Below are 27,118 nucleotides of genomic sequence, written 5' to 3' on the forward strand. Positions count from 1 at the left end.
GGAGTCTGCTTCTCTCTCTTCCTTCTGCTCCCCAGCTTGTGCTCTCTTTCTCTCTGTCAAATAAGTAGATAAAAATCTTAAAAAAAAATAAAGTGAAAAAAATATAAGTCAAGAATGAGTGTTGGAGAAGCTGAGGAGAAATTGGAACCCTCATTCATTGCTCATGGGAACACAAAAAGGTGCAGCCACCGTGGAAAACAATCTGTCAGTTATTTGAAAATGAACATGTAAATTTACTAGATCACCCAGCAATGACTTTCCTGAATATCCATCCAAGATAAATGAAAATATGTGTCTGTACAGAGATGTGTGCATGAATGTTCATGGCAGCATGATTTAGAAGAGCCAAAAAGTAGAAATAATCCAAGTGCGCATCCATCCTGCAATGGAGATGAACCTCAAAACATATCAGGCTAAGTACATTTTTAAAAAGCACAGATTGTGAAATTCCATTTATATGAAATGTCTGTAAAAGGCAAGCCTGTAGAGACAGGAAGTACATTAGCCCTCACTTCGGCTTGGAGTGGGAATGAAGCCAACAGCACGGGAGTGCGAGCCTCTTTGGAAATGCTTTCAAACGAGACAGTGGTCATATTGACAGCCCTCCAGAGTGACTAGGCATTACTGAGTTGTATGCTAAAATTCGGTGCCTTCAGGATGTAGATACATCTACTGGCTCTGGATGCTGTGTTATCTAGGTACATATGAATGTGGTTAAAAAATGAAGTAGTAAGGGTCAGCACTGCTGTGACGAGGGACATCAATGTGCTTGATGTATGGGGACCAGTCAATGAATTGCTGTTGCCTTAATTTCTGACTCAGTCATTATTTCAGCTTCTTGCCTATTATGCAAGACTGTAATCTTAAAAATCAGTCCTGGATGTATATTCAAAAAATTGAGGGGACACCCAGGGGGCTCAGTCCACCAAGCATCCAGCTCTTGATTTCTGCTCAGGTCAGGATCACAGGTCATGGGATCCAGCCCGCCTTAGACTCTGTGCCCAGTGGGGAGTCTGCTTGGGATTCTTTCTCCCTTTCCCCCCTCCCTCCACCCCTCTCTCCTTGCTCTCAAATAAATAAATGAATCTTTTTATAAGAATAGAGTGGTAACCCACACTTTTTGCCATATTCTTGTGCTACTTGGATAAAAAATATGAAATTTGTGTATTATCACCAACTGATGGAATTATGCCCATGATTTAACTAAATCTAATCAATATTTGAGATTATTTTCCCTAAATTCCAATTCATAAAGTAAAAGCTCAGCCATTTCTGTTAGAAGTTTTCACTTCACAGTGAAACCAAATTATCTAATAGTATTTGCATCAACTGAATCTTAGGAAGCCACTTACATTTTTAAAACTTTGGTGATTTTCTTTTAAAATGCTCTTGTGAAATATAAAAAAAAAAAAACACCCAACTTTTAGTTTACAGTCTATAATTAGAGATACAACCAAGAAAAGAAATAAAAACTCAACCCCAATAGCAGAATGAATTTTACAGGCTAATTAGAAACTTCGAGAGCCTTAAATTTTAATTAACACTTTCCACTTGCAAATTAATTGTAAAATATGGTTGTATTTTGCGGCCCTTCTCTCTGTAAGAAGTATACTTTAAATAGTGAATATAAAAAAAAAAATGGGAAAAAATGTTTGCCACAAAAGAGAATGCCACGTGGAGACAGGGTCAGAGATGGGAGTGATGTATCAACAGTTCAAGAGGGGCGCCTGGGTGGCTCAGTGGGTTAAAGCCTCTGCCTTTGGCTCAGATCATGATCCCAGGGTCCTGGGATCGAGCCCCGCATCAGGCTTTCTGCTCCGTGGGGAGCCTGCTTCCTCCTCTCTCTGCCTGCCTCTCTGCTTACTTGTGATCTCTCTCTGTCATATAAATAAATAAGATCTTAAAAAAACAACAACAAATAACAGTTCAAGAAATGACAAGGGTTGCTGGCAGCCCCCAGAAACCATGAGAGAGTGTGGAGCAAATGATTGCCTCAGAGCCTCCAGAAGGAACAGCTTGCCCTAATCCTATCAAAACCTTAACACTTCTGTTCAGGCACCAAGTTTGTGACTGTTTGTTATGGCAGCACCTGAGCAAAGTGGCTTCTGAACTGGGAAGGAAGAATGATGTTAAGGGAGATTCTGGTGACAACTCGGGAAGAAGCATGGCAGAGAAAGTTTCTCATTGTGAACATAGAGTTGTTGATGACCAGAATCTTGGCAGAAATACAAATGTTAAAGGTGCTTCTGGTGAGGTCTTAAAAGGAAAGGAGGAACATGTTATCCGAAATTGGAGAAAAGTTCATCTTCATTGCAAAGTGGCAGAAAACTCAAATGAATTGTGTTCTTTTGTCCAGTGGAAAACAATTTATGATGGCAAATATGGAGAGGTGTAGCTGAGATTTAGCTGAGGAGATCCTGAGGATAACTGAAGAGATTTCCAAGCAGGGCTCCACTCAGCTCGTAGCAATGTGTGAATAAGGAGATAAATTGAGGAGGGGTTGCTCAGCAAAGACTGACTAGTGCTTGACTGGGTTAGTCCCAAGCCAATCCCAGTTGGGAGTGGGAAAACAAGGCCATCCATGGCTGATGAAGGATGCTCAGGAGAGAAGGCCAAGTTGTGAGGCTGGGCAACCTTCTGCTGAAGACATGATCTGGGGCCCCATGGGCCCACTCAGACATCTCAGCAGAGCCAGGAGCAGAGATGGGGTTTGGCTGGAGAGGTCTAATGGCATGGGTGCTCCACGATGTATACCACAGACCAGCACGGTTTCATGGAATGTTGTATAAGAAGAAACACCACGAGCTTCTCCTGAAGGAACAGAGACAGGAATAAATGAAGGGAGGCTATCCAAAACCTGTGAGATTCTAGAAGCAGGAAGTGGGCTTCCAGATCTACCTGCGGGAAAACACAGGCTGTCCTTCAGGAACAAGGAAGAATGACTCCAAAGACACACATGTGGACATGGAGACAGAGGTCAGAGAGGCTCAAGGCCAGGCCAGCAGGGCCACCCCAAAAGCCCTGGGGACAAGGCACCAAGACTCAGAGGATCTTCCAAGCCTTAATGGAACTTGCTCTGCTGAGTTTGGACTCACTTGGTGACCCCTCTACTCCTTTCAGTTTCCCTCTATGGAAAATGGAATGTCTATCCTGTACCTGCCTTACCATGCTATTCTGGAAGAAGATAGCTATTTTCTCTCTTCACAGGTCCACGGTTGGAGCCTTTCTGAGTGTGGCCTCTACTCAGAGTCATACTCCTGCCTGACATGGATGATTTAGAGGATGAGATTTGGAACTTACAGGTGATGCTAGAACGGGTTAGGACTTTGGGGGAACATTGGGATAGGATGAAGGCATTTAGCACGCAGGACAGGGGGGCAAATGTTCACTACCTGGTAGGCAATGTCACTCTCTTGTTGTTCAGGGTTTTGTGAAAATTTTTTGGTCTATTTACAAATAGGTTGGAATTGGCTTGACTAAAGGACCTCACCACTCACTAAAACAAAAATGGGAGATCAAAACCTGTTGGTGTTTTAACTGGGATCCCTTCAAATGTATATATTAATTTAAGAATAACTGACATTTCAATTACACTGAGTATATCTCACAAATCTGTTGTTTAAGACAGATTTTCCTGTCAAATTATTATTGATTCCTTTTCCCTTCTACCCATATTCCTTGAAAGACTTCTCTGCATCTGTCAAGTCTATTCTTTTGTCATCTTCGCTCTAGGCACTTCAAAAGATACAATGTAGAATTACTGCTTTTGCTCACAAACTGTCTATAACTTCATAGTGAAGATAAGAAGTCTACATTTACAATTCAGATCTGAGAGATTAAGTAGTAAGAACCAATGAAAACAGAAAATCTTCTTCAGGATCTAACGAGCCTAGAAGCAAAGCTCTCCTCTTTCGTATTTTCCATACTATTTATTAGATTAATGCACCAACGGACAGTGGAAAGTGGGAAGAATAGGGACTTTGGGACAGGCAGATCTGAGTTCATCGCCCAGGAGCAGAGCTTCCAAATCTTGGAAGTAGCTTTCTTTCTCACATAGTGGAAATACAATCTTCTTTTTAGAGCTCTTATGGAGATGAAAAGAAATAGTCTTCATAAAATATCTACCAAGTAATGCATGCCTTTTAAATTGTACTGTCACTTCTGATACACTTTGGGTCTAAAGTTCAGAGTGGACAGCCCAGGAAGGAAAAGTATTTATTGAAATGTACTTTGAGAGCTGTGCATCCTAACTTAGGTCATGTTTGTTACAGATGGAAATTGTAAATTTAAAATTTTAATAAATTTTAAATTTAATAAATTTTAAATTTTAATAAATTTAAAAAGTCCTTTTTAAAGGTTATTAAATATCACTTGAAATTTCAAAGCATTAGATATCATGACTAAAAAGAAATTGAATAAACAGAATGAAGAAGACTTACCTTGTGTTGAATAGTTTTCCTCACATAGGCTTTGTACATGACTTAAAAAACTTCTTGTCATATCTTTTGATTTTTTCGTTTTTGATCTTGTTGTGTACATGAGGTGGTTTCTTTCATGTTTCTTCTCAATGGTGGTTGATTACAGATGTATCTTTTCATAGTGCACTTCAGTCTAGAATAGAATTCTGCAAAACAGGCAAAAGTGACACAATTATAAGTGCAGATTTTCTTCTGCAACTCAGCCCAAGTTAATGTGGACTATTAATCCATGGCTTCTTATCAGAAGTCCATTAAGGGTGTAGATGTCTGGAATATAATTATGCTGCAGCTCTGCGGATAATTGTAGAACTATTGATCTCCCTTTATTCTTCTTATTTTATCTCCTTAAATTGTTATGGATTTAACCATAAATGCATGGCTCTCCAAAAGATAACTTATTGCGGACAGTGCTGGGCAGGGTGTGGTAATTTCTTAATGAATTGTTCCTGAGGACCACAGACGTCTTGAGACTTGATTTGCTAAAGTAGCAGATGGAAAGGGCAGCTCTTCTAAATATTAGTTTCTGGTGGGAAAAGCCAAATTAAAACTGTAATAGGCAAAATTCACATACCATAAAATTCACCCACTTAAAGTGCACGGTGTTCTTCAAGTACAGTTACAGGGTGCGAAACCATCACAACACTCTAATTTGAGAACATTCTCATTTCTTTTCCAAGGAAGTTTACACTCATGGGCAGGTATGCCATATCCTCTATGCTTCCCCCTTTCCCCTTGTTCACTATTACTCCTTAGTAATATTATTAGCACACTTTCTGTCTCTGGACATTTTCCCCTTCTGGAAACTTGGTGCAAGTGGAATCGTAGAACATACGATCTTTTTTGGACTGGATTCTCTTGCTTGGCATAGTATTTTTCAGGGCCCGCCCACGTGGTAGGATACATCAGTACTTCTTACACTGAGTATTTCACTGGAGGGTATACTGTATTTTCTGTATGCCTTCAGCAGTTGATGGACACTGGGTTGTTTCCACTTTGGGGCCCTTATAGACAATGCTGATGTGAACATTCATGTGCAGGTTTTCCTGTGGACCTCTGTTCTCACTCCTCTTGGGGACACGTTTACCAGTGGGGCTGCTGCATCCTGTGATAAATCTGTGTTTAACATCCTGAGGAACAAACTGTTTTCTGAAGCAGATGCATCATTTTATATTCCTGCTGCAACGTATAAGGGATCTCATCTCTTCATGCCCTCACCAACACCTGCTTCTTTCTTTTTATTTTAGCTATCCTAGTGTTTCTCCAGTGGTATCTCATTATTGTTTTATCTCATTATGGTTTGCATTTCCCTAATGACTAATGATTTTGCACATTTTTGTGTGTGTGTGCCAGTTACCATTTGTATATTTTCCTTTGAGAGAGGTCTATACACATCCTTTGCCCATTTCCCATTGGTTTAGTTATCTTATTATTGACTTGTATGAGATCTTACATATTCTGGAGAGAAGTCTCTTATCAGATATACGCTTTGTAAATATTTTCTCCCATTCTGTGGTTTGTCTCTACTTTATTTTATAATACTAATTATTTGATAGCAGCCCAAAGGTTTTTAATTTTGATGAAGCTCAATTTACCTCTTTTTCTTCATTTCTTTTGTGTGTCATATCTAAGAAGTCATTGCCTGCCCCAATCATGAAGATATATTTTTATGTTTTCTTCTAAGATAAAGATATTAAATTTAATGTGTCCTCTAAGAGAGTGTCCTTGGATGTGTCCTTGGATGTTAGCTGATGATGGAGAGGGGTTCCTCCAGGAGGAGGGAGCCATCCCTGGGACAGGGAGCTGCATCCGTGGGGAGGTAAGCCCTGTCAGTGGCAGGAACAGTGGTGGAGGTGAGAAGCACATAGGAAAGGAAAAGACTCTGCCAGGCACAGGTCAGAACCACCAGTGGTCACGACCTCAATTTTTATAAAGAGGAATTTTAAGATTATGCTATTGACTCAACATTTGTTGAGCAGTCCGGAAATCTAATTAGAAAAATGTGCTGTGACCCACCTGGTGGGGTTCCCTTCAATAGGCAGCTGAGGCAGGGGGATGAGAACTCCAGGTAGGTTGCAGAAAGCATTCTCCCCAGGGAAACCCAGAGTGTGAGACCCCAGAGTGCAGGTGTGAGGGATCTCCACACCCCTTCCTGCTTACTGTGGACACAGCTAGGTGTCCTCACTGTTCTCCAAGAGCCTGTCCCTGACCCAGATGCTCAGGCAAGTGAGGGTGGGGGCAGATGGTCCCCTAGGCACCCCCTTAGTTCCTTCAGCTACCACAGAAGCTTGCCTGAATGGAGTTGAATCCCCATTCCCACTTCTCAATGCTGTCACATTCAGACTTTGGTGGTGTTAATTACAAGTATGTCCAATATAGAAAGCTGTGCTAAAATGGTAAGGAAATGAACTTGAAGCACTTTGGAAGTAAAAGTACCAAGACTTTAACTCCTCATTTACCAGAGTTGGGGTTTTGAAGGGCATATGTTTCTGCCTAAATCATTTTGTATTTCCCAAATATTTTCCTATAACCATGAAGAACTTTTAGAATCAGAAACAAGGTTTTAAAAATTATAGATGGGGAAAATCCATATTACTTCAGAGTTCTTGATCTTTTAGCAAAAAGCCAAATCAGACGGAAGGGACCAGGTCCCCACCTGGGACTAAATGGGGCTCACGTTTCAGTGTTTGCCATATAACAGTTTACAGGTCCCAGACTCCACCATGGCCAAGGTACCAGTGTTGGGCATTTGCAGGACTGAAACTTGGAACCCCTCTTTGGATTCCAGATCCCACTTGGTAGGTTTTCCCAAGTCAACATTCCCGTCCTGACCTGAGTATGTCTTACTTGTGGGTGTGGAGAGACTGCCAGGGGTGGGACTGCCCCGTCAACCCGCCCCGGGCAGAGGCCAGGCCTGCAGGTGGTTCTGGTCCAGGAACAGCGACGGTGGGAGTGCTGGTGTCACGCCAGACCACAGAGGGTAAGGGAATTAGTCCATACCGACTGCTCCATGGAGATGCAGCCCACCTCCTGCATGCTTGCTGCAGCGAAGACGACTCGGCTCCCTCGAGCCTACGGTCCGTGAGCTGTTCCAGCCATTGCAGCCAGATGGTCCCGGTGCATGGGCGGCCTCGCACCTGCCGCAGACTCAAGTGAGGAGCAGGAGAGACGTAGTGCACCCCTTTGCTCAAGGTTTTAACATCTTTCTTATAGTAAATCAAGGACATTTTTTCTGTACTTCATAGCATGAAAAATATGTGAGTATAGAAAAGATATTGGCATTATTGATCCCCTTCTCATTATTTATATTTGCTTTTCTCCTTTTTTTATAAGATTTTATTTATTTATTTGACAGACAGAGATCACAAGTAGGCAGAGAGGCAGGCAGAGAGAGAGGGGGAAGAAGTCTCCCTACCCAGTAGAAAGCTAGATGAGGGGCTCCATCCCAGGACCCTGAGATCATGACCTGAACTGAAGGCAGAGGCTTTAACCCACTGAGCCACCTAGGCACCCCTTTATATTGGCTTTTCACCAAGCATTTGTTTGTTAAGCGATGTCTATGATACATTAAGTAGATAAACTATTTTTGGCTTATTTTTGCTAGACTTTAATAGAAATAATTTGAGATGTGAGCCACTCATATTACATTTTTAATATCCTCTTTTTTTTTTCCTGACTCAGATAGTCCAATTTTAATTCTTTTTTTTTTCTTTTTAAGCAGACTCCACACCCAGTGGAGCCCAAGAGGGGGTTTGAACTCACCACCCTGAAGTCAAGACCTGAGCTGAGATTAAGGGTCAGACACAACCAACTGAGTTACACTGCTGCTCCCCAATTTTGGATTCTTTAACTAGTTCAGAGAACTCTCCATGCTATTTTCAAAATTCACTAATAAATGGCTGTTAATCACTTTTTCCACCAACTATAATCTCCATTAATTGGGTCCTCTGAACAGTACCGTATCAAGTGAGTTTCTGAAGAAAGAATCCAATAAATAATCGTACTTAATATTGTAATCAAAATACAGATTATGTTTTGATTTGAAATTTAGCTTTTCTTGAAAATAATTAGGATTGAAGATGAACTTTTGGGACTTCATCAAGATCAAAAGCTTCTGTGCAGCAAAGGAAATAGTCAACAAAACAAAAAGGCAACCCATGGAATGGGAGAAGATATTTGCAAATTACAGTACAGACAAAAGGTTGATGTCCAGGATCTATAAAGAACTCCTCAAACTCAACACACACAAAACAGACAATCATATCAAATAATGGGCAGAAGATATGAACAGACACTTCTCCAATGAAGACATACAAATGGCTATCAGACACATGAAAAAATGTTCATCATCACTAGCCCTCAGGGAGATTCAAATTAAAACCACATTGAGATAGCACCTTATACCAGTTAGAATGGCCAAAATTAGCAAGACAGGAAACAACATGTGTTGGAGGGAATGTGGAGAAAGGGGAACCCTCTTCCACTGTTGGTGGGAATGCAAGTTGGTGCAGCCTCTTTGGAGAACAGTGTGGAGATTCCTCAAGAAATTAAAAATAGAGCTTTCATATGACCCTGCCATTGCACTCCTGGGTATTTACCCCAAAGATACAGATGTAGTGAAAAAAAAGGTCATCTGTACCCCAATGTTTATAGCAGTAATGGCCACGGTTGCCAAACTGTGGAAAGAACCAAGATGCCCTTTAACGGATGAATGGATAAGGAAGATGTGGTTCATATACATTATGGAGTATTATGCCTCCATCAGAAAAGACGAATACCCAATTTTTGTAGCAACATGGATGGGACTGGAAGAGATTATGCTGAGTGAATTAAGTCAAGAAAAGTGAGTCAATTATCATATGGTTTCACTTATTTGTGGAGCATAACAAATAACATGGAGGACAAGGGGAGATGGAGAGGAGAAGGGAGTTAAGGGAAATTGGAAGGGGAGGTGAATCATGAGAGACTATGAACTCTGAAAAGCAATCTGAGGGTTTTGAAGGGGAACCAGGTGGTGGGTATTATAGAGGGCATGGATTGCATGGAGCACTGGGTGTGGTGCAAAAACAATGAATACTGTTACGTGAAAAGAAATTTAAAAAAAAATGTATGTTCCTGGATGAGAGAGTTACTCATGGCAGACCTTCACTAATCACAAATAGGAAAAGTAGAATAAACCATGAAAAGTTAGGTGTCTGAAGGCATGAGATGCAGGTAGAAACAGCAGTACTGAATGAGCTAAAACTTCAAGGACGGCAGACTTCGGGAAAGAACGAATAACAAGTAGTTGTTATTTCCCCTGTTGTCAGCAAAGGCTGGGATGCAGAAAGAAAATAAAACTAACAAAAATTTTAGTAGTCACATGAGCTGAAATCATAAATTGGAGAGAATAGGGGACCCCAGAAAGTGTTTGCTGATTTCTACACCAGACAGTAAAAGGCATATTCCCCAAATCTCCTGAAAGGCAGTAAAATGTGCACAAACCTCACAATCCTTAGGAAGCAGGCATTCCCCAAAGTCCCCCAGCCATGTTGTTTTGTGACTCAGCAGCTCACCGTGTCTTTTTTTCTGAGTCGCAGCCCAGTACACAAGGTGTCCAGCGTGTTTATCCTTTCATTTGCTCAAGGACATCTTGGCTGTTTACATTCTTTGTCAGCTTGAATGGCAATTATAAAGGTTCATGTAAGACATTTATTGTTTTTGTTTTAGCAGTGCTGATTGTGGCATCTCATCGTGTTTTTAATTTGAACTTCCGGAAAGACCAATACTCTTGTGCTTTCTGCTATATCCATTGATATTTTTACTCTTGGCTAGTTAGTGTGCTGCTGGGGATGAAATTTGGTTGGTGAAATTCCCTGATTTTCTAATTAAATCTCAGCTTCAGGTAATCCCATTTTTTTAAGGATTTTTTTTTTCTTTTTAAAGAGATTGAACCTTGGTCTTAAGAATATGGATGTCACTATTGTTCCTACACTTCTTCCTGAAATAGAGCTTCCTTTTTCCCTCCTTCACGCTGAATGGGTTTCCATTATGCACCCCCAGCCTGTGGATTTGCCACTGTGCCTTCTGCAGGTTGGGGCTCTTATCCACTTTGAAAGATATGGGGGAAGGTAGATTTTCAGTGGTGGTCTCCATTTCCTTTTCCCAGGACTCAGACTATGATTTAATTGATCTTTCTTCTGTAGGCTAAAGGCCTTTGTGTTTTAGGGAAAATAAGGGGGGATGGGTCTGGGTGGAGCGCTGGCCAAGCTGCTTCTCCCTCAGCCATTACCTTTCTTTCTTAGGATTCTCCCCATCTTCCCTGTGGTTGTTAGGCAGGGTTCCTAGAGGAAAAACCTGTAAGAGGGTGAAATTCCTCCTTTATAGCAGTGGTCTCCAGGGACTTCACACTCCCAGTAAAGTCCATGCTTCAACAACTTGTTAAAATTTTTCTTGTTTGATATTTCTATTTATTTATATGACATTTGGCCACTTCTGTCTCAGGGAAGCAAATGCTCTGGGGCTGTTCTTCCTGCAGGCACCTGTCTCTGTAGCTGTGACTTTGGTTCTTTCATGGTCTCATAGAAATTAGTCAACTTTCAGCTTTATAGCTTTTTTCTTATTTTAAGGATGGGAGTGATGTTCTTTCTCTGTCTATATCTAATCTAAAATCAGATGGAATTCCACTTGTCAAATGTCGAAGCTGTTGGCTGATAGACTAAAGACTGAGCTGAAAATCTTTAGAGGACAAAAGTGGGTCTCTTAAACTCATCTTCTGTGTTTTCATTTTAGATATTGTACTTTTAAATTCTAGAATATCCACTTTAAGGCTATGTTGTTGGAAGACCCATGAATATTTCAATTAGAAGCTATTGAGGGCCCCACCTGAAAAGGAGAGATGAAGGAGAGGGAAACTGAAACTTACCTAAGCTGAAATTTAGAGATTAGATGGATGTTACCAACCACTTACTGTTTTTGCCTAATGGGGGAGATGGACAAGTGGTGGAAGATGCCATCTGGACCCTCAAAGGTTCTTTTGTCTGAAATATGTTGCATGCAGTTAAAAATTACAAGACATGCAAGGAGGTAATACAGTATGGCTAAAACCAACAAGAAATAAACAAGATAATAAAACTCTAAAAAGCAAGCCTGACAGATAATCCAGAAAATAACCTTAGCAGACATTGTAATAATTGTGATTAATATGCTGAAGAAAAAAAGAGAAAGATGGACACAAAATGAATGAGAATTTTTACCAGAGATTTAGACATTATATATAAGCAAAAGCCATAGCTTATAACTGAAAAATATGTATGTGAAATTAAGAACAAGATGGATGGGTTTAAGAAAGGATTGGATAGACTAAGATTATTGAACTGGTCAATGGAAAATGTCCACAGTATAACACAGAGAAAACCAAGAATAGAAAAGAACAGGAGAGACACGTGGGACTTACCCAAAGTTCCCGGTATATGTGCAGTTAGAGTCCAAATAGAAGGGAATAAAAATGGAACAGAGGGAAGTGGAGTTGCCGCCACCGCCGCCGCAGATTCCGGAGCCGGGGTAGCTGCTGCCGTCGCCGCCAGTGCAGCCGCCGCCGCTGCCGCCTGAGGAGTGGGCTTGGGAAGGAAGCGGTCACCGCGCTCGGAGCTTCGCTCACAAGCGTCTTTTCCTCCTGTTGCCCTCCCCCGGGAACGACCATGGATAAAAGTGAGCTGGTACAGAAGGCCAAACTTGCCGAGCAGGCCGAGCGGTATGACGACATGGCCGCAGCCATGAAGGCCGTCACGGAACAGGGGCACGAACTCTCCAACGAGGAGAGAAATCTGCTCTCTGTCGCCTACAAGAACGTGGTGGGCGCCCGCTGCTCCTCCTGGCGCGTCATCTCCAGCATTGAGCAGAAAACAGAGAGGAATGAGAAGCAGCAGCAGATGGGCAAAGAGTACCGGGAGAAGATGGAGGCCGAGCTGCAGGACATCTGCAATGACGTTCTGGAGCTGTTGGACAAATCTCTTATTCCCAATGCTACACAACCGGAAAGCAAGGTGTTCTACTTGAAAATGAAAGGCGATTATTTTAGATATCTCTCTGAGGTGGCATCTGGGGATAATAAACAAACCACTGTGTCGAACTCCCAGCAGGCTTACCAGAAAGCGTTTGAAATTAGTAAGAAAGAAATGCAGCCTACACACCCAATTCGACTTGGCCTGGCACTGAATTTCTCAGTCTTCTACTATGAGATTCTAAACTCTCCTGAAAAGGCTTGCAGCCTGGCAAAAACGGCATTCGATGAAGCAATTGCTGAGTTGGATACGCTGAACGAGGAGTCTTACAAAGATAGCACCCTGATCATGCAGCTGCTTAGGGACAATCTCACTCTGTGGACGTCGGAAAACCAGGGAGATGAAGGAGATGCTGGGGAGGGAGAGAACTAATGTCTGTTGTGCTTCGTGATCTGTTCAGTGTCACTCTGTACCCTCCACATATATCCCTTTGTGCGATTAAAAAAACAAACAAACAAAGAAACAAAAAAGTCCTACGGTGACTTTCAATTTTTCATAGCCTCAGCCTAGCAAAATGGTCCATGGGATAAACAGCTGGTGTGTGTATCTAAAACTCAGATTGGTCACATAAATGCCACGGCATTCTGAAGTTTTGATTTTGATTAACATTGACAGGATTACTGTGTGCTGAATTTTTTTTTAAACTGAACACTGTGATTATGGGATTTTGTAACTTAGCAGAACTCTTACTGGTAGAAAAACTAGACCTAAATTATGTGTAACTTTTTGGAAAGTTTAAACTGATAATCAAATTAGTCACGGAAATAACAGTTTCATTGTAAAGTTGTACAGAAAGTTATAGAGATTATATTGTGACGCTGGGACGCAGAGTGAGACCCCTTCCTGTGACAGCAACTCACAGTAGTTCTGCCTGTTTTGGGGGGGGAAGTACAGACACTTGGCCAGTTTGAGCTGTTGCCACTCAAAAGTTCATGACTGCAGATGTCCACAGTGTCTTCCTCTCCGTAAACTCGAAGCCTAAAATGGAAACTCTTTGTGGCAGATAATTGGGTTTTGACACCGTGAAAAGGCCCAGTGCTCCTAGACCCTGTGACTAACACCCCTTTCCCACAGCCATCTTACTGATTTGCAACTTGGGCTCCATTAGTGGAATCTGTTTTCCTTGTAACCAAGACCTAAAGAAGAGAAAAGCCGTGTATCTTATGAATGGCCTTATCTGTTTCCTGGGTAATACCTTTCAGAGTCATGTTCTGTAGAGATTGCCTTTCACTTAAGAAGTACTCAAGTCTTTGGGTGCTTCCTAGCTTGGGGCTTTTAAATTTTGAAATCGAGACATTCTTCCCACTGTCCTATTTGACTGTTGACCTTGGTTTTTCTTTTCCCTCTTGAAGTGTCTGTCCTGCTTCTTTACATTTTTGTTCCTTTTCAGTTCTGTTGCTGTCTTCTGTTTGTTGTTGAACACCATAGGGGCAGGGCGGGGGCCTGGAGGGGGTAAGCGAAGATGGCAAGCACTTTGGTCCGCAGGCCTCACTTCAGGGGTGTTGAGAAGAGCCAGCACATAGTTCTGGCTTCCTCTGATTTCTCAGCAGGCTCGTTGCTCTTCAGTCAGACTGAGATCTGAGTCAAAAAAGTGTTTTTAAATACTCATGATTTCTCCCTGTGTTGCAGCCAGCCCTGATAATGCTTGTTAGTACCTGTCACCAGCTCTCCCAAGTGTGCTCCTTCAGCCAAGTTCACAGACCTGTTTGAACAAGGCACTATAATGCAGGGAAGTTGCATGAACACCACAGTGGGGAGAGTCCAGAATAGCCAGGCCTACCAGTCTCACAGTACCCCCTCTCCCTTGAACATTCCATGTAGCCGTAGTGTCCGCCTGTTTGTCCATCTGCTGAAATGAGAAAAGAAACATTCATGCACTGATTTAAAACCCAAAAAAAGGAAAAACAAAACAAAACAAAACAAAACAAAAATAAACCCTCCCCCCTTTCTAGCTGAACAAAAATGTGCAGTTAATACTTGGCGCTTGAAAATGCAGTAGTGAATGTGGAATGAGCCTGTCTGTATATCTGGTAGCTCTTTCTTGCTTCATTTTTCCTTACCAGTATTCTGCCTCACATTTGCTTCTGTGACGGTTATATTGCCTAGCAAGCACTCCTGTGGTTGTGAAAATAGTATAGCAAAAAAAAAAAAAAAAAAAGAAAAAAAAGAAAAAAAAAAAAGAAAAGAAAAGAAAAATCCCCGGTTATTGATGTACTAGATTTGTGTATGTCTTTTAAACAGTTCTAGTTTCCACCTTAACACGGAATAATCAGGAAAAGTGTAAAAATTCAAAAGTGAAATAAAAAATTTTATCAGTTAAAAAAAAATGGAACAGAAAAAAATATTCAAGGAGATTGTTTATCTGTAAACATTTCTTAGGTTTAAAAAATATAGCAATGTTATCAGCAAAATGGCAAAGTAGAAAGTCCCAAGGACTGATTTCTACATATAACACACACCAAGACACACTGACACACACATGCTCATGTCAGAAGTTGTATGAATCAATTCATAAGAGCTCTGAAAACAGTAAAAGTTTGTAGAAACCAAGCAATAGTCATCTAACCCTATCCCTTGCCTGACCTGGTAATAGTCTTGGTGTTAAGCTGGTAGCAACCTGGTTCCCAATTTTCTCCTTAAATTAGAGGAAAAGACTTTTTTCCCAAGTAATTTCATACATCTGCTATACCCAAAAGGCTGATGCAAGGCATTCATTCCCATCTTGCATAACTTGTAACACAAGCAGGAAAAGTAATGGGAACTGTTTGTAAAATCTAGGAGAACTATACTCACAGATGCCTGGAGCAAGAGATTACAAGTGGAGATATAGAATAAACCATCTAAGGCCTAGAGAAGCTGGGTTGTGACTCTTTTGGAAATTAGGATATTCAAAAGCAACCACATATAAGGGGAGAAATTAGAAAACCATGTCCATGCCCAGAAAAGATGTATGCTTAGAAAGGATCTGAGAGCACCTTAAGCTTTCAGTAGGGTGAAAAATAAAACAGAAAAATAAACAGAGAATCAATATTGTGTGGGACAGTCTCAACCAAGCCAGCGTAAGAATTATGGGAGTCCTAGGAAAAGACAAGAGAGATAAAGGGATAGAAAGAGCATTTGAAGAAATGATGTAAAAAAATTTCCAAATTGGATTAAAGACATAAATAATGTAAGCCTAAGAAGTTCAACAAACTCCATGTTGAATAAACCCGAAGATAGTCACACTGAAACACACTAATGAAGTTATCAAAAAACAAAGGCTAAGAGAGAAAGCTGCAAGAGAGAAATGAGTGATCATATGCAAGGGATCCTCAGGAAGATTGCCAGGCAATTTCATATGAGAAACCTCGGAGATCTGAAGGCTGTGGGATGGTATGTTCAGAGAGCCGAAAGAAGAACGCTGTCAACTGAGAATTCTGTAACCAGCAAAATTGTCCTTCATTTTTGAGGGAACAATTAAAGAAATTAGACACTTTCAGATAAACAAAATCTGATAAAATCCCTGACCACAGACCTCACCACAAAAAATAGTATATCCGGGGTGCCTGGGTGGCTCAGTGGGTTGAAGCCTCTGCCTTCGGCTCAGGTCATGATCCCAGGGTCCTGGGATGGAGCCCCGCGTTGGGCTCTCTGCTCAGCAGGGAGCCTGCTTCCTCCTCTCTCTCTGTCTGCCTCTCTGCCTGCTTGTGATCTCTGTCTGTCAAATAAATAAATAAAATCTTTAAAAAAAATAGTATATCCTTCAGATGGAAATAAAACAACATTAGACAGCAAGTAGAACCCATAGGAAGATATAAATATCTCTGGTGAAGGTAAATACATGAGCAAATACAAAGCTCACTTTGCTGAAAATCAAGGAAACCTGAAATGCCAAAACATCCTGGAAAAGAGGGACAAAACTGGCGGGCGCCCATTTCCTGATTTTGAAACGTATTCTACACCTGCAGTAATCACAGCAACATGGTATTGGAATAAAGATGGAAATACAAATGAATGGACTAGAGAGCCCAGAAATAAACTCATACATGTATTGTAAAATTATTTTTAGCACGGTGCCAAAACCATTCAATGGGGGAGAAAACAGTCTTTTGAGGAAATGGTCCTGGGAAAACTGGATACCTATATGGTAAAGGATGAGTTTGAGTTCTGACCTAATACCATATACAGACATTAGTTTGGAATGTATCAGAGGCCTAAATGTAAAGGCTAACATTATAAAAGTCATAAAGGAAAACATAAGGAAAAGTCTTCATGACTTTGGATTTGGTACTTCAGGGAGAAGGACACCAAAGCCATGGGCAAGAAGAGAAAATTAATTCGACCTCATCAAATTTAAAAACTTTGTGCATCAAAGACATTAGCAAGAGTGGGGAAAATAGCATAGAATGGGAGAAAACATTTTCAAATGATATATTTGATAAGAGGTTAATATCCAGAATATACAAATATTACAACTCAAGAATAAAAAAACGAAGAGCCCCAATTTAAAAAAAAAAAAAAAAAGGGCAAGGACTTGAACAGACCCTTCACCAGTGAAGATACACAAATAGCCAAAAAGCACATGAAAAAGGCTCAAATTACTCATTATTGGAGAAATGCAAGGCAAAACCCAATGTGATGCCACTTCACACTCAGTGGGGTGGCTATTCTCAAAAACGCTGAAGACAACAAGCTTCGGTAAGGACATGGAGGACCAGAAGTCCATGTGTACTTTCAAATGGCACAGCTGCTGTGTGAAATTGTTAGTTCCTCAAAAAGCTGGATGATAGGATCTAGCAATTCCAATTCTAGGTATTCACCATCCCCTCCCCAAATGGAGAGCAATGACTCAGACAGGTACTCATACACCAACATTCACAGCAGTATTACTATTCATGGTAGCCAAGAGCTGAAAACAACACAAGTGTCCATCAATAGAGGAATGCATGAATAGATACGGTGTCTGCATACAATGGAATATTATTCAGTCTTAAAAAAGAATAAAATCTTGACACACGCTCTGTATGTGACCCTCAAATATATCACGGATATTACGGTAAGTGTAATGAGCCAAATACAAAAGAACAAATATTACATGAATCTGCTTATGGGATGTACCAAGAATAACTAAGTGCATAGAGACAAAAAGTGGGAAAAAGGTTACCTCAGGCTGAGGGAAGGGGGAAATGGCGAATTGCTGCTTAATGGGTGTGGAGTGTCCTGAATGAAGAGAAAGTTCTGGAAATGGGTCATGGTGATTAACATTATAAAAGTTAATGCTTCTAAATTGTACAATTAAAAATGGTTAACAGCATGCCTAGATGGCTCAGTCAGTTAAGTGTCCAACTCTTGAGCTCAGTTCAGGTCTTGATCTCAGGACTGTGAGTTCAAGTCCTGTGTTGGGCTCTATGCTGGGTGTGGAGTCTACTTTAAAAAAAATAATTAAAATGGCAGATGTTATAGTAAATGGTAAAATGGTATGTGTCATGTATATTTGGCCATAATAAAAAATACATGATTTAGAAATAATATATAGGATTTATATCTCTACTAAGGTTATGTGAAATTAATACCTATTATTTTACTTAACTGAATAATTAGTCTTTCACAATAGACCAAATGATGCTGGTGTTTGTAATATTTCTTGAAATTAGCATTCTTATTTTGTAATTACTAAAGCTGTAAGATTTTTTTTTCCTCAAATGAATCCAGGAATGATTTTTGAAATGTCTATCATGAAAACATGATGATAATTACATCCAAAACTTTTAACCATTTCTTAGTAAATATTATGATTGAAGTAATCAACAAACCCCCAAACTGAGAGTTATAAGTAAAAATATTTTTGAAGAATCATATAGCTTGGAAGTATTAAAAATAGCAATAATAAAATGCCAAAAAACACACTTGGTAGAAAGAATCTCCCCCAAAATATTGATAGCATGTAAAACTTGACATGGTAAGAAGTTTTATTTGGTAAAATATGGACAGATAACAAAAATATTTTTGACAAAGTTGTAATGTTTAAGATCTTGGATAGTTGCATTTAGTTAACAACTGTGTGCAAAACAAAATACACATTGACATAAGATAGACTTAGTAAACTTTGAACAGTAAATCAAGTTTTTTTCTGAAGTATTAATTAAGGAATAGGAACCACTGAAAATACATTTAGTAAAAAAAAGTTTAGAAATTGGAAAGGTTTTATCTATAGCATCAAGGAAGATGGTATTAATTAGGTGAATATTTTAATGAGACTCAAATTTGAGATAATTTTGATTAAAGTTTTGTATGCTTGTCATAAATGTGGAAGCAGCATGTTCAACACATGAATTGCATCAAAATGGCAGTAACAAAACTTTGGAGCCAAGACATCTTATAATATCAGGTTTTCTGATATTTTGCCTTAAATTTTGGAAGCCTTTCATGCTTCTCTGAGAAGCAGAGACAGACAATAATACACTTGCTTTTTAAACCTGTGCCTAGCTCTGAGGGCAAGAAAAGCATTTAGTTTCAGGAAAAAAAATGCAGTTTACCAATTTTCTTTCCCTTAACAATCTTTTCAATTCCCCAAAGATCCGTATTATCATCTGTCCTCAATAAATTACTGTGAGATGATCTCAACTGAATTTCTATGTATTTCTCTAAGTTTGAAGAACTCTAGGAGAATAATTGCTATTATAGAAATGATATGATAAGGTATATCTTAAAATGTAATTCTGAATCTCACAAATTATATAATCTCAATAAATTATTACAACTTCTCGATCCTCTAAGTCTTCATCTGGTTCACAGATGGAGCAACACTTCCCTCACACTTTAATGTGAAGATTAAATAGAACATGATTTGTAAGTTGCATGGCACATCAAATTACTTCATAAATCACCAGCTGTCTTTCTTCCAATAAGAAGAATTGTGGACCAAAGCCAGGTCATCAGTTTTTTATCTAGGTAAACTTCTGTTCAGTTTCACATTCAAATATCTTTATATTCATATTCCCAATTCACATTTAACAGATCTCATTGTTTAGTTACATTGCATCTTACATGCCTGACTCTCATTCAGGTGGGCTGTTTGAAGCAACAGGGCAAGTCAGATTGCGAGTTCAAGGGGCTTTTGTCATTAGGACCCATGAGTCAAGGAGGGAGGCAAGGCTCATGCCAGCAGAATGGGTTGTCCTGTCAGCATGGAGGATCCTGGTTAAATTGGGGAAGTGTAGGGATCCAACACAGCTTGAAGAGCTCGGGTATCTTACTGTCTCCTTTGATTGCCACATAGTCATGTAACAAACTATTAGCAGAATTGTCTAATCCAAGGTTACTAGCTAAAGCAGAGTTTTATCTCAGAGGGTTTTTTATATTTATATTTTATATATATGTGTGTGTGTGAGTGTGGGTGGGTGGGTGGGTGTGTATGTGTGGTTTGTTTTGTTTTGTTTATGTACGTGTTTTTTAAATTCCTAAGCATAGGATAGAACACATAAAAGAATATGGGCAGTGAGAAATACAATTATCACACTTCTTAGGAAAAGAGTTTTCTGAAAGGAATTGTGTGGATTGGTGGCTATTTTTCTTGAGTGGCAAGACTCTGGATGCTAAGAGTAGCTTCAACAACATCAGGTATCAACAAAAATGTGACATTAATGAGTGAATGATCATGATAAGTAATTCCTTTTTCATAGTTCCAAAAAGTTTCTAGTGGAAGCATATTCCAGAGGAGGGTATTATCACAACACACTAGAAATCAGAAATGACAACTGAAGGGTAATAAAATTCAGGAGGAAGAGCAAGGAAAATTAAGCCTGCAGACTGGAGTGTGGTTTTTAGCTGTGCCGCCTAAGGTCAGTCTCAAACATACTGGCTGACTTTCCTCATTTGACTAAGAAGGGAATTAGAGCACATTCAGTTTGCAAACTCAAATTATTTTAAGTTTCAGGCAGGTTAAAATAAATAATGTTTAGTTCTTTGACAGCCAAGATACATCTTCACAATGATAGAAAAGGCCAATTTCCACACCTATGTCAGGACTTGGAAATGGCTGGCAGGGTCTTGCCTGGTTCTTGCACAGATGAAATGAACTCAGAATATGTGTGTGTGTGTATGTGTGTGTGCGCATATGTGTGCATGCAAACTTGCATAGCTAATTAAAATATATTCCAAGACATTGCATTTTATGATGGAATATTCTTTAGGGTGAATTCGAGGTTTAAAATTCCATGAATTTTTTTAAATTTATTTTTTATTTTCAGCATAGCAGTATTCATTATTTTTGCACCACACCCAGTGCTCCATGCAATCTGTGCCCTCTATAATACCCACCACCTGGTAAACCGACCTCCCACTCCCCACCCCTTCAAACCCCTCAGATTGTTTTCCATAGTCTCTCATGGTTCACCTCCCCTTCCAATTTCCCCCAACTCCCTTCTCCTCTCTATCTCCCCATGTCCTCCATGCTATTTGTTATGCTCCACAAATAAGTGAAACCATATGATAATTGACTCTCTCTGCTTGACTTCTTTCACTCAGCATAATCTCTCCCAGTCCTGTCCATGTTGCTACAAAAGTTGGGTATTCATCCTTTCTGATGGAGGCATAATACTCCATAGTGTATATGGACCACATCTTCCTTATCCATTCGTCCATCGAAGGGCATCTTGGTTCTTTCCACAGTTTGGTGACTGTGGCCATTGCTGCTATAAACATTGGGGTACAGATGGCCTTTCTTTTCACTACATCTGTATCTTTGGGGTAAATACCTAGGAGTGCAATGGCAGGGTTATAGGGAAGTTCTATTTTTAATTTCATGAGGAATCTCCACACTGTTCTCCAAAGAGGCTGCACCAACTTGCATTCCCACCAACAGTGTAAGAGGATTCCCCTTTCTCCACATCCCCTGATTTTTTAACTTTTCTTTAACGAAAACATCTTTACCAAAGGAGTTTGAAGTTGACTCCTCCTGCTTCTGGTTTCACAACTCTTTCTACAGTTTTACCTCTTAAATGAAAAAGATAATGCACAGAAATTGAAGAAGTTTTGAAATAGCTGTTCCTCTCCTGTGCCCCCCAAAATCGGGATCAGTGTGAACATTATTGCACCTGATTTTATTTCATTTTCTAAGAATTATTTTTTAAATCAATTTTGAAGAATATAATTCACATATCATAAAATCCTCCCACATAAAGTGCACATTTAATTTTTTAGTGAATTAGCAGAGTTGTGCATTTCCACCGGTTATATAATTTTAGAGTATTTCCCACCAAAAAGAAGTTCCATATAATGAGCAGCCTTTCCCTGTCTCCCAGCACTCACACTACTTAGCCTCTGTTTCCACAGATTTGCCTATTCTGGAAATTTCGTATGAATGGAATCCTACGAGATGTAGGGTCTGGTTTTGCTGTGGTCTGCATCTTTCACTAGTGTCATGTTTCAGGTCCATCCACACTGTGGCATGTGTTACTACTTCATTCCTTTTTATTGTGGAACAAGATTCCTCCATATGTGTGTACCATATTGTATCCATTCAACGTTCATGAGTTTATGGGCATATCGGATATTTCCACTTTTTAGCCATGTGGATAATGCTGCTTTGAGTTTGGAGAGATCATTGTACAGAGATTTCTTGAGTTTCTACTACGTACAAGCACAACAAGCTAAACAGTGAGAATACGAAAAGCCATAACCCTGTCCTCCTGTGCCCACAAACTACTGTCTAACAGCTAACAGGTAAGTGGAAAAGTAACCCACACACAAAAAAAACTGTGATGCACAGAGAGCTTCAAAAGAAACAGACCAGGTTTGAAAGAAAGTCATTGAAGAATCCCACTTTAATGAGATCCAAGAGGGAGCTAAGTCATGCAAAGGCTCAGGGAAGAACATTGTGGGTGGGGGTGCGTGAATGATAATGGAATAACGTATCGCTGGGAAGAGCCCGATTTCTCTGCGAAACTAAAAGATGGGCATCCCTGACAACAGCTGAGGGAAAGGAAGATGAGCATCACAGGTAAGTGGAGACAAAGCTGCGGAGATGTTTCCGCCCGAGGAATTGATCTACGTCACATTCTCAATTAAATAAGAAATCTTGGAGGGATTCTTGACAGGGAACAAGACCACCTTGCTTACATTTTAAATAATCTCTCTGTTGTCCTTGGAAAACCTGTTCGGGGTATCTGAGAGAAGAACTGGACAGACAAGTTAGTAGGAATCTATTACAATCTCCGAGTGAGAGATGAGAGGGGCTTGATTCCAGAGAAGCCAGTGGGTACGGAAAGTGCAGACATTGGGATTTGCTTTGGATTGGGGGAAAGAGGGTCACAGCAGTGGCATCCAATGGCCCCTCATCTATCCACACTCTTCTGTGGCCCCTCTCTGACTCTGGACTTGGCCAGCTGACATGTTGTGAACAACAAGATATTGTCAAGTGCGATGCAGACAAGGACTTGGAATGTACCTTCTCCGTGGTGTTTGCCCTTTCTTGCTGCCCTTAGACTGCCACGGGAAGAAGCCAAAGCTGGCCTTGCAGATGATTGGGCCATATATAGCAGATACAGGCTGTCATAGCTTGGGTACCACCAGACACTAGCCAACCCCCCAGCTAATGCTGCCACTGGAGTGCATTCTGCAAGGCCAAGAGAAGAGCCATGCAGTTGCATCTGGCCCAAACTGCTGACCTATGGAACTGTGAGCTAACGAAGTGTTTGTTTCCTTAAGCTACGAAGTTTTGGGGTCATTTTTTACACAGCTGGGTAACTGATAGTGAGAAAGAATTAGCTGACAGTATAGATACATCTGGGGAAATAATGAGCCAAATATATTACAGAAGTTTCTGCCTGAGTGGCTGGGTTGACGGTTTAACATCTGGAAGTGGGAATGGGAACAGGGAACAGGGCTAGGGGGATCAAAGGTGTGGATTTAGACATGTTAATTCTTACATAGTTACAACCTGCAGATATAAATTAGGAAAGTTGCAGGATAAAGTTGGCAGGCTAAAAGACTGAAAAATAAGCTTATTTTGCTTACTTATGTTTTTGTAAGCCTATATTTAAAAATGCATTTTAGAAGAAAATTTTCATTGTTTTCTTTTTAATTTTTTTTATGGGCTACCTATTAGTTTTTTGTGAACAGCAGTGTATGATTTGAAAAATGGCAAGCAGTCCAATCCCTTGACTTTACAAAGGATTACCAATGCTGGAGAAGTGGAGTAACTCATGTGAGGTCACATAACTCGTTACTGAAATTCTTGACCCACAAGCCTGAGTCTTTTGACCCCCTGGCCCCTTCTTCATGGCACACACTCCGGTTATGTTAGCCTCTGCATCAGACACTCATATTACTCCAAGAGAAGTCAGGTAACATTAGTAAGACAGTGTAGATGGTACCTATGACAAACACAAGATGGTGGATGCCCAGCCTCTGTGTTGGGCACACGATGAGAGGGACCCTACTGTTGTGGCCTGATGGAGAATCTCATACCTCATCCTTCAGAGGCATCTGCTCCCACTTTTAACCAGCTGTTGCCGAGTTAAGTAGATCATCTACATTTTAAAATTCCTATCAGTTAACATGCAGTGTGATACTCATTTCTGGTGTACACTTTAGTGGCTCAACAGTTCCACCCAAAACCCAGTGCTCATCACAACAGGTGCACTCTGTACCCCCATCACCTATTTCCCCCATCCCTCCACCCACCTCCCCTTGGTGTTGGGAAAACTGGACGGCTGCCTCCAAGAGGATGGAATGGGCCCACTGTCTTACAGCACATGCAAAAATAAGTTCTGAATGGATGAAAGACCTGAATGTGAGACCTGAAACTGTAAAAATCCTGGAAGAGAACACTGGCGGTAACCTCTTTGATATTGGCTGTGGCAACTTCTTTCTGAATGTGTCTCCTGAGGGAAGGGAAACAAAAGCAAAAAAAAAAAAAAAAAAACCCACAGGACCTCATCAAGATAAAAAAGGAACAATCAACAGACTAAAGAGCAATCTGTGGAACACACCTCAGAAAGGGCTAGTATCCAAAATATATAAAGAACGCACAAAACTCAGTACCCAAAAGTGAATAATTCAATTAGAAATGGGCAGAAGACATGAATAGGTATCCTTCCAAAGAACACAAACAGATGGCCAACAGACACGTGAAAGACGCCCAGAATCCCTCACCCTCAGGGAAAGGCAGATCAAAACCACAATGAGGTGTTGCCTCACACCTGTCAGAATGGCTGAAATTAACACAAGAAAGAACAGGTATTGGTGAGAATGTGGAGAAAGAGGAATCTTCTTGCACCACTGGTGGGAAGGCAAACTCGTGCAGTCACCCTGAAGAAGAGTCTGGGGGCTCCTCGGAAGGTTCGAAAGAGAACCACCTCACGTCCCAGCAGCTGCACTACTAGGCATTTACCCAAAGAAGACACAAATACTAATTGAAAGAAATAAATGCACCCCGATGTTAATAGCAGCATTATCCACGATAGCCAGATTATGGAAGTTGGTAATTTGTACTTTTATTAAAATTTTTATTTTTAAATACAGATAGAAAATTCATTGTAAAGAACAAGAACAAAACAAAACAGGGAGTGGAGCCAGTCTCTGGGATGCCAAACATCAAGCTCAAGAGTGACATAGGCCTAAAATATCTTGTTCCAGTAGAGAAAGGAAAGCACTGGCGGCCCATGGTTCATAGGAGTCTGTTCATGTGAGGATCTCCCAAAGGCCATGTCAGTCCCTTCAGGTGACTCTGGAAGACCCAAGCTACTCCTGTGTCCTGAGGATACTACACTTTCTAAAGCCCAGAGGTCCTGATAATCACCCATTGCATTAGGCAATGTATGTCTGTATTCTTAGAATCCCTAAATTGGACATGTGAAGTTCTTAGACATTAATGATTCATCAAGAAGTAAATACCTATAAAAATTAAAAAGTAAAAAATAAATAAATAAAATAATTCCTCCAAAAAAAAAAGAAGTAAATAATAGTCTTTTCCCCAAAACAAGCATGTTATCTAATTAAAGTGTGCGAATTAAGAGTCCTCCAAGGTTCAAAACAAATGTAAGTATGCTTCAGATTTCTGAAGTCTAATTACTGCATGTTCTTCTGTGCTGTCAAGTCAGCAAGAAAAGATGTTGACATTTTGGGTTTGCTAGAGCATTACTGAGCACTTCATGATGGTTATGGATAAAGGTGTCCCAGCAGCAACTTCTGAGGCTGTGTATTAGGGTACTATGTATATTAACCAAGTCAGGTTAACCCTGCTGGTTCCCTGTGCACAAGACGTTGAAAGCACTGTCGGAACTGCTCCATTCTGCTCCTGAAATCCAATGGAGCAGAGTCATGTGAGTAGATCACTTGCACTCAACTTTATGGCTAACTTGGCCAAAAGTGCATCTTCCTCATATTAAAAGTTCTTTAGCAGGTCCATCGTGTTCATCACAGTGTTCTTAGTGAAAGCAAAGAGTCAAAGCATCCACTATTAGAGAACTCAAAGTGTAAAATGATCCACGAATACCCTGTGACCTCAGAAAGGAGTTAGAACAGCTGAAGTAATGGAAATAAGCTAAAAAGCCATCACATTAATAAAAAAAAAAAAGTATGAAACAATAAAATTCATAGCAAAACGCAATGCTATTTTGCACACTAAAGCACACACAGCTGTGGGTATGATGTAGGGAAGTGTGTCAGTGTGTGCAAGGAGTGCTGGGAGCATCTACACTTTACGAGTCATTAACACTAAAGTGACTACAGTGGGACTTGGTGGTGGTAAGGAAAAATAAAGTGAAACAAAGGGGGTTTCTACACAGGCCACCGGGGTTCCTCATGCCATGAAGTGGGGGAGTAGTTATTACCTCGGTGGTGCCCTAACAATTAACACCCTGGGGTTCAAAACTATGTAGATAGTAAGATCCTGCTGGATCCTTGAACAGTTCCCTCCTCAACCAACTCCTCTGAAAGCCCTTGTTCTCTGAGATTTTCATCACCTACGTCTGCAAGCTGGGGAACCCAGCCTCTGGCTTTGCTTCCTGGCCTCAGCTCAGAACACTGACCTCTGACTTGCTTCGCCACATCTCAGAAGAAAAGCACTTGATGAGGGATCAGACTTAGCACCCTAGAAGGAATCACATAGTCATGGGCAGTGAGGTGTGTTACTGAGACTGTTGTGCCCGTGACAGGCTCACCACATAAGAGAACAGACAGGTGTGTGTTTTAATGAGTCAGTGGCAGCTCTGCTGAGAAATGGAGCCAGCACTGGACTGCTCATCAGTGGGATGGATTTTTCCAATATGTCCATTGCCCAAGTGGGTTGGACTTAGGAACTCTGGAAGACCCAAGGAAACAACAACAAAAGTCTCAGACATTTCTGAAAGGAATCTTACAGAAAGAGGGAAAAGTACCATGTAGAAGATGGTCAGGTTCTGGGATGCCCTCAGAACCCAAGCAAATGGACAAGAGGTCAGGTCTGAATGGGTGAAATGAAGTCTGGAATGAACAGTCCTTGACAACAAAAGACCTGATAACGTAAGCAGTGAGCCTTGAAGACTCAGAGGAAGGGCAGAAGGTCAACGTGGTCCACACAGGAAGTGAGGGTTGGCATCTGGAAGATGAAGCTACAAGGATTGAGGACCTGGGCAGAAC

General features: G+C 40.6%; 1 pseudogene across 1 annotated transcript; it reads left to right on the forward strand.

Moving 5' to 3' along the window:
• The first annotated feature begins 11,975 nt into the window (after positions 1-11,975).
• LOC309859784 (14-3-3 protein beta/alpha pseudogene) lies at positions 11,976-14,812 on the forward strand (annotated as a pseudogene). The gene has a single exon. The product of its transcript is annotated as a 14-3-3 protein beta/alpha pseudogene (transcript).
• The last annotated feature ends 12,306 nt before the right edge of the window (positions 14,813-27,118 follow it).

Source organism: Mustela nivalis, assembly GCF_964662115.1.
Source record: "Mustela nivalis genome assembly, chromosome: 2".
In the NCBI taxonomy this organism is placed as follows: Eukaryota; Metazoa; Chordata; class Mammalia; order Carnivora; family Mustelidae; genus Mustela; species Mustela nivalis.